Source organism: Microchirus variegatus (assembly GCF_963457635.1).
Source record: "Microchirus variegatus genome assembly, chromosome: 7".
Lineage (NCBI taxonomy): Eukaryota > Metazoa > Chordata > Actinopteri > Pleuronectiformes > Soleidae > Microchirus > Microchirus variegatus.
In genome coordinates this window covers 11368898-11378287 of record NC_139808.1, presented here as the reverse complement: position 1 = coordinate 11378287, position 9390 = coordinate 11368898, and positions in this window count along the sequence as shown.

Here is a 9390-nt window from a genome sequence, read left to right as displayed (position 1 = left end):
CAGTGTCTTCTGACTCCGGGTCAAAGTCATAAAAGGGACTGCGGCGGGGAGTCGTGACGAAGCTATTTTTAAACACTGTTAAAATAATGTTTTGATAATGAGGAGCAGTGCATCCACCGTTCCAGAGGGGGGCGCTGCGCTTCTGAGAGCTGGTGTGCTGAATAGTACTGGCCAATCACAAGACTCTGTCTTCTGGGAGTGAAAGTTCACTCTGAAACATCGCGGCTGACAAACAGCGTCAGAAAAGAGGATTTCAATCAGCTCGTTTACAGCAACTAGGAGGTTTTTAACCATAAAAACAAGTTAATATATGTAAGTAGACCTCCATAACTAACATTTATGTGCAATAGGACCACTCTATGTGACCTTTAATTAATAATACAGTAACAACCCTTTCAGAATAGTGAAAGTCATGTGATCTGAAAGAGAAAAAGATCTTTGCCACAAGGCCTCTTTCCAGTGTTATTGAAAACTGGACCATATTCCTGCAGTGACACCCACTGCCTAAGTTGCAAAGCAATCTACAACTGGAGGAAAAAAGTGTAAATGAAAGACAGAAAATAAAAGTAATAAAACATGTCCTTATCCATCAAGCACTGAATCCCAAAAACACACAATTGTCACTTTCTTGAGGTCTCTTTAGGTATCTTAACATAGGATATGAACACATACCCATACTGATATGCTGTGGGTTAACATGTCTGCAATTTACCAATATATCAAGATTGTATGGCTAATTTATATGGCTTAAAAATAGAGACAAACCTAATCTTCAACTTCCAAATGCGTTCAATGCACGGATGCAAATTAAAGTCCTGGTCCACATCATGTATGCTGAAGAAAATTCCAAGACATTGTGGCCCTGCACTCCAGCGCTTGATTCAAGTGTCAGCAAATCATGCAGAGATTTTACTGTATAGAGAAATCTGACTATGCAGCGCTCAGCAAGTCTGTAGCAGACGCCAATGTCCAAGTGGGGTGTTGACAAGACATTAGTGCTGGCCAGTGCATTTGCACTCATTTCTCATCAGAGACACTCTCTCTGTTCCCACACTGCATTATCACAATGCCCTCCGGTCAAGGAAAAGTCCTGCTGTAATTTGAAAAGGAAATGATCTTTTGTAGAACTCACCTAGTCAGACCAAAAGTGGGGATAGAAGACGAAGAGGAGGTTGGAGCGACTGGGTGTCCATGTAAGGAGGAGACCATTGATAAAAGGCTGGGAAATACAACTTTCTCTCTTGGCAACCTATGACCAGGTTAATGGGAGTCAGGTTCACAATGAGCTGATATCTGCCTGGATGGACAGAGATGGAGAGTTAGAAAATTACCTTCTAATGGATTCTAACTGTCTTTTTCTCCTTGGCCCATTTCAATGCAATTTTTGTTCTTCTTTTGCCATATTTTTGATGCTGTAAATAGCATCCATTTATTTGCTAATGGTTGGGTTACACTACAACAGGAGCGGGACCAGTCCCACTGCAGTGAATAAGTGATTTGATGCTGAGTTCTTTTATAGTTTATTTTAGCTGCAGGTGGGGTCAATGGACTGTCATTCTATTAAAAGGGATCCACCATTATGTTTGTGGTATGTGAGTGTCTCTGACTGCTTTGAATGTAGCCTGTAGAGTGCTTTTGTTTTTAGCCACATGGTCAGAATACCATCAGCGATGCTGAGCGAAATGTCTCTGCAACTAATGAATCCATCACCATTCAGATGTTGTACGCTCATGCTCCACAGAGAGCAAGTCCTCAAGAATGTGTTGATCCCCTGACTTCTTTCTTTTTTTGCCGTCATAAAGCTGACACTTGCATTGCAACAACAATTTAAAGTGTTTCATAACACAAGTAATAAACAGTCAAGCCTCCTATCGTAGAATGAATAAATAAAAAAAAAACGGATGTTGTCTGTGAAGGTGTTTGAAAAAAACAATAATGTGCAATATGTAGCACAACCTCGACAATATACGCCACAGCTCATAGTTTGCTTGGCTCATTTTTTTTTCAGCAAAAATGACAGAAAAATTTCAAATTTTGTGACTTCTGCACAATTTTTGCTACTTTATATCACTACTAAAAATGTATGTACCACATAATAAGACAGACAAAATGCATTTGTAAAGCCTGAATATCTGTGACCTATAAACCCACACCCCCAGGATGTCCATATAAGGAGTTGTGTATTATTCCCAGGGCAATTCACCAGGTTTTTAAGGTTAACTGGGCTCATGGTACTGGCCAAAATAATCAAGTCAAAGCTTAAACATGGATGGTTTGCAAATTAACAGGTAATAATCATATCAGATTGCTGCTTGTCTTTCACAATTTAACACCATCATCAGCTTTCATGAAACTGTCACGATTGAATTAGGTCTAAGATATTACAGAACATAAAGGAATCCACTTGAGTGAAAAGTAATGAAGTCCAACATTCCTAAACATGTTTAATTACATTGATTTTCACCACAGACATAAGGGCTCACCAGAGTTCATTGTCACATTGAAGTGTACTGGTGCAGGGTTAGGTGATTAATACACATGGTTCATCCAAGTAAATAGCTACTTTACGCTGAGCCAAAAAGTGATTTGAGAACTGTGGCCCATGAGGTGCAGAGGGAACCTCCTCTGACAGATGTTCCTGACTAATTATCTATTGTATCACAGATCCCACAATCCCTCAGTTGCTCTGTAGTCTTCCGTAGAGAGCCTGGTCATTCCTGTTTCATATCCTTGGCTTGGTCTACACTTACCTGGGGCACTCCACTCCATCTGTGAAGGAATCTGCAGAGACACACAGACGAGCCCACCAGCAACACTCGGCGCCATGCACACACCTTTAGCAGTCATTTTCAAGTGCAAACAAACCTCTTCTCTGTCGCTAAACGCGATGGGTGAGGAGCTATAAAAAAGTACAACGCTCTACATCTGTTACAGTGTGTCAAAGAGTGATTTGCATCACGTTGTAAGCGGCTGGTCTTCAACACAAACATCCCCTTTGAAGATATCTGCTCGTTAGCATTTTAGAAAAAGCGTCTGTAATTTGTTTGTGACACACTTTTCATAGTTCAAAGGTTCAACTGGTGTTTGCAGTCTTTGCAATACTGTAATAAACACAAGCAATCGTTTAATTCACACTACATGGAATAAATAGTCCGTTTAGCTTGTTTCTCTCTGACGTCTGATGCACCTGGTTTTCTGGGAGTGTCTGCAATCAAACCGAGACAAAAACAGCTCAGCTTTTTGTAATACAGGGAGCACTTTCAGCACATCTTTTTATACCAAAGAAGTAGGTCAAACTGATCTTTGTCCTTTTCTGAAATAAGCGATGAACCTCCATCATCCAGAAGAAGCTCCTGAAACACTTAGTGAAGGATTACTCCTCACATACATCAAAACAGGAAAGCTGGGATGAGGGGAAAGGCGGCAAAGGTTTATAGATTTGTTAATAGAATTGTTCATAGTTTGCTGCAGTCATTTATTCATTAAATCCACAGCGACTTCAGTCATTCCAACAGCTCACAGGTTTCAGGTTGCTTAGTTATGGTCGAATGCAACAGCAGCGCAAACTCATAAGGTTGAAAACGAATCTGGCTTGTTCTTGTTTTCTAGCATTTTTAGACTGTGGTCCTCCACGTCCATGCTCTCACAGTGTCGTTGAGACACTTGACAAGCTAGAGAGGCACAAAAGTGAAAAGGACAGCCATGTTTTTAGTTTTGGGCGGTCCAATTTGAATGGATCCATCCAATCCATTAAAAGAGTTTGCATTTTAAAGATTAAATCTTCAAGCTATTGTCTCCGATGAGTATGTTATTACATTGAATGCACATTAATAACTAAATAGTGTTTACATAGAGAGCCGAAACACACTTACAAACGGTCTGAATGTCTCAGAAAGGAAGGCCAGACAAAAGAGGCAAGTTTAGTTGCATAACATGAAACAACAGGATCTCTGTGCTCTTGTCAGCTGTCTAACTCTACCCCAACCTTTACTGGCATCCTCCATTCAGACTAATGGACAAGGCTGGTTGGGAAAACAGAGAGAACTTCAGCCGCACCTTACACAAGCCCCGGCCGGAGCAAATAGAGCTGGAATGGATTGAGATATGCTTGGCTGCCTCCTGCAGTACTGTCAATGTGGGCTGGGTGTCTGTGCAGCACAGATCAGAGAGACGCGGGAAGGTCATCGCTGCTGGGAGAAGGAGGCAGCGAAAATATTGCACTGACAAGATGTCGAGTGACGTTTGCAACCTGAGGCTTGTTTTAGATTAATCCATGTTGGCTGATAGAAGAGGTGAAGTCAAAGGTGGCGTAAAAGAGGGAGTTGAAGGGTGTTAATGCCACCGCCACTGCCACCACCTTTTTGTTTGGCAGTGTTCTCTTTTAAAGAAGTTGGCAAATGAAGAATCTTCAAAGACGCCTGATGAGAGATTGTTAAAGTCCCTGCCAATCTCACACCTCTGGACCCATGGTTTTCTAATGTCAGGCGACATGTTATTCTATTAATAAATAAAGATCTTCGTCATCTAGACTAGCAGATATTATTTTTAACACACAAAAAACACCATCAAAGGGGAAAGTAAAGACATACCATAATATATCTTTGCAATGGAACCTTATGTTTGTGGTATTTCTTTAAGAAGTGATGTGATGGTGTACAAACAAGTCTCTAGGTGTTACCTTGTTTGTGGAGCTCAGCAAAAAGTAATTCTGTTTTTAGGAGTATTCTTTTGAAAGAGCAGATCTACAGTTTTTATTTTCAAGAATGCTCAAATGACAATAGTACGTTAGTCACTTTAAAATGAAGCGAAAACAGTATTTTTTTAGGGGCTTAATTTTAGGAATAAACTACAATGCCAATGCCTGATATAGTTAAGAGATTGTTTTTAAAGATTCAGCTCAGGGATAAGAAAATGGGATAAATCAATAGTTGGCTTTTCATAGAATTTGTTGACAGATAAATATCAGCGACTTTTTTGCAAATATATTTTTTTATTTTATCCTTTGATGTAGTTTCCTTTTTTGTGTCAAACGTTGTGATCTCTGGAGATAGCTTGTCTAGAAATAAAAGCATACTCATTTTAAAGTGACATTGTTTGGAGAAAATTAGCTGAAAGAGCTTGATGAATACTTAAGTTCTTGGATCTTAAGCACACTTTCTTTATTAGATTTTTAAACAGCTGACATTCCATGTTCACCTCTGTAATGATATGCATGCAAATGAACCTTGTTTAAAAGACAGGTTTTTAATCCAAGTATTGTTTCACTTCGTTTCATCCCAAACTTCTCTCTGTCAGGTCTCCCAGTTTTTTTTTTTTTTTTTTTGTGAAACTGCTGTGCAGGCGTCTTTGTTTGTTTCTCATTGGCAGTTCAACTCCAGTTCTGGCACAGCACACAAAGTCCTCAGCAGCACTCTTCATTATTTTGGCTGAATCGAGGTTGTTAGCCATTTTTAATTTCCCATTACAGCCACAAAAGCTCTATTCATGTTCTCTCTCAGGTAACTCATTAATTTGCGGTCATGCATATGAGATGGTGAGCGAGGGCTCCTCGCCAAGAGTTGCTGAGCATTTTATTCATAAAAGAAATACAAAGTGGAGCAGATGTTTACATTAGGGACTGATGATACTGACACAATGCAGGGAGTGAATATGTCTATGTTTGTGCGTGGGTATGAATAAATTACATGTTCTCTATATTAGGGTAGAGAATGATGGTGTGCGTGTATATCCCATTGCCTTGTTTGTGTGTGTGTGTGTGTGTAAGAGAGAGAGATTAAGTCCTGCGAACACACACTGCTATTAAAACTGTTGGAATTATGTGGGTGTTCTAGCGCACTTATTGCAGAACATTTTTGTAGCTTTGCAGCTGGATTGGGGGCCTTTACATATTACATACAAACATGACATGTGTGTTGAGCAAAGCAAAAGGAAGATCCCTCTCTCTTTGAACTGAGAAGGATGCCAGATTTAATAATCCATCACAAATAATTACGGTTGTATAACTGCAGAGGTACAACAAAAAGTGGATCCAAAAGAGGAGGAGTGCTTATGATTTTATGAAGATGTCACATTTTTTTTTTGCCACATAACAGAAGGCTTGGTTGGCCCCACACTGCAGGACTTCATATTCATGAAATTCCACAGTATCTCAGCACAACTGACACCATTTTACATTTCCTCATACAAGTGATGTACCACTGCATATTCAGAATGTATCTCAATGGTGATATCACAACAGCTAACTAATGAAACAGACCTAATAAATTAATAAAATGGGATTTTGATTGAAATTTACTAGTTGCAGCCAATTAAAGTTGTTATTTATTAAGCTCAATCAATTAACTTTACAAATATTTACCCATCAAAATCACAGGGATAGATGATGACTTCACATTTGATGACTTCATACAGTGTTAGTGTTTCGCCTTTTTCTTTACTTCCAGATGACTTTTAAAATAATTTGTTGCCCATGAAATAATTTACTGTCAATCAACAAATCGATTAATGAAGCCACTGTATCAACAGTGAATGCATGATTCATTAAGGGTTCGTGTTCAGCCTGCATTGTAAATTAATTATTGTTATTAATTGCTTGAATTACTGCTTTTTTTTATCCTTTACATTACACTGCCATGGTAGTGTGGAAAAGCCTCTAAAGACAAAGTAATAATAAATACAAAAAACATTAAAATGAGTGATGATAATGTTCATAAAAACTAAATGTATCATTCCAAATCAATTAGGTCAACGCCTTCGAGTAGACGACCGGTTTGAAAATTGGAAGATAAATGAACGTAAAAAAAATCAACGTAATTAAATGTCTACTGATGCAAATACTGGTTTATTGCAGTATTATAGGATAAATTGACTCCTCTCTGTTTCGAAATTCTGTTTGATTTTGATAGTCTTAACATTAAAGCCAAAAAATAATAATTTGCACTCAAGGCAGAATAATTGAGTGTTCAGCTCAGAATAGTTAAGAATTAATGTTGGTCGGTAGTGAACTTAAACTCCAAATGTTATTGTCCAATTTAAATCCTGAAGTATGTGAGCTATATAAGGATATCATACAATGTAAATAAATGAGAAGAAAATGAAATCATTAAAATACTGTACACAAAGAAGCGAAGGAGCCTGATGGAGGAATCTGTAAGAGGCTGGAGACGCTGCAATCATTGCAACTATTGACTTGTGTTTCCCAAGGTATGATCAATTGTAGTAAAATAATGACATCTGTGTGTTGTTTTGACCCGTTCACAGTAGAGGCAATTTATTTTGTGTGACAGGAGGCGTTCAAGGGACACCTCAGCTGATGTGTGTGCCAGAGATCAGAGAAAGGAGAGATCTGAGCTGGAGACAGAGAGGACAAGTGGAGGTCGTTACTTTATATCAGCCTCTCATACAGTAGGTGGCAAGTCAGTCGTCATCTGTTAAACCACTTAATAACACAAATGACTGCTTAATGACACTTTACATGGAAAGGTCCTACAAGAAAACCTAAAACAGAACATGATCAGGGAGGCAAAGATCAGCATGTTGTCACAAAGACTGTCTGGCAGAGAATGAGTGGAAACTGGTGGCTGGTGTGGGGAAGTAATGATGGAATGTGAAATGGTTTAGCAGAAGGAGGAGAATCAGTGGTGCATTTGAATGAGGCTCAAGAATGTGTGCTTATGACATGGGAAATTATGGTATAACAAAACATACTTGGTGTTTACATTTTAAAGTTGTGAGAACAACTGTTTCTTGGCCACAGAAACATCCATCCCTCCATCCATCCATTATCTACCGCTTTATCCTCCACCAGAGGGTTGTGGGGGGTGCTGTGCTAATCTCAGCTGACATAGGGCGATAGGCGGGGTACACCCTGGACAGTTCACCAGTCCATCACAAGGCCACACATAGAGACAAACAACCATTCACTCACACTCTCACGCCTATGGTCAATTTAGAGTGTCCGATTTAACTAATCCCCATATTGCATGTTTTTGGACTGTAGGAGGAAGCCGGAGAACCCGGAGAAAACCCACGCACACACGGGGAGAACATGCAAACTCTTTGCAGAAAGGCCCTTGTTCCAACCGGGGCACAGACCTGGGAACCTGGATCTTCTTGCTGCAAAGGCGAGAGCGCTAACCACTACACCAGCCATGGGCCCGGCACAGAAACATACTGACATAGAACCCAACTTGATGAAGACTATCCACGTCATTGCTCCTGGAGAAGGCGGGAGTAGCTTGTACGCTTGTGTGCAGCTGAGTGTCTGCAGGGTTGTGCTGAGACACTCAGTGCGTTTACATGCACAGTTTAATCGGGCTAAGGCTTTATTGTACGTCTGACTCCACCTCCGTAGGTGGCGCTATATAAGCTACTGTGATGTTCAAATTCGGCGGTGACAGAAATCCCTTTTTTTAAAACCAGCACGTGTGCAGACGTTATGGTTTGATGTTAAAATCATTCTGGTATACACTGTGGTTTTTTTCCCTGTAGACTTTGCTGGTTTGTTAAGCAGTGATTATTATCGTAAGTGATACTGGGAGATTAAACTTGACTGTATTTTCTCTTCTGTCTCAGGAGGCATTCATCACACATAGCGGGGGTTTCGTCTACATTCACATTTTCCCCACACGCTCCAGACTCAGCTGAACGTTAGAGGAATGTTTCATTTCAAAACAATGGATTTGTGTTGGCAGATCACTCAACAGTTAAACTGCTGAGCCCCAGCTCTGCACTTAATGGGGCTTTGAAAGAGTTGCCTTGCAACACGGCGCTCATTTACATTTAGTAATATTCACCTCTTGACATCAACACTACTGTGTGTTTCATAAGAGAAAAGATGAATCCATTTATCTGATGTAAATGACAGTACTTTACGTCTTATGGCTTAACATGGCTGAGTTTATTTTTATTTTATTTTTTTTTTTGTTTTATTTTTATTTTTATTTTATTTTATTTTTATTATTATTTTTATTTTATTTTATTTAATGTTTCTTTTAACTCTTGTACATCTACACTTTTACCTCCCAATTGTTGCACAATAATTTCCCTCGGGATAAATAAAGCATCTTGAATCTTGAATCTTGAATCTTTAGAGTGTACATCTTTTCTATTGGTAAATAGATGATGAGGTGAAAACTGACATAAAATGAGGGGTGAATAACACGACGTTGGCTAAACTGAGGAAAACACAAAGCTCCTCATAACAACAACCTCTTATCTGTCTTGCAAAGCTTTAACCACTCTTTGCATAAACACTGGCAAATAAACTTTATCATGTGCTGTGTATATATAATAAAAACTCAAATACATTCCAAATATTAGATCGGTTAAAACATGCTTCACAAAAGTTAAAGGACCAAGAAAGACACTATTACTACAAAAATGAAAGGA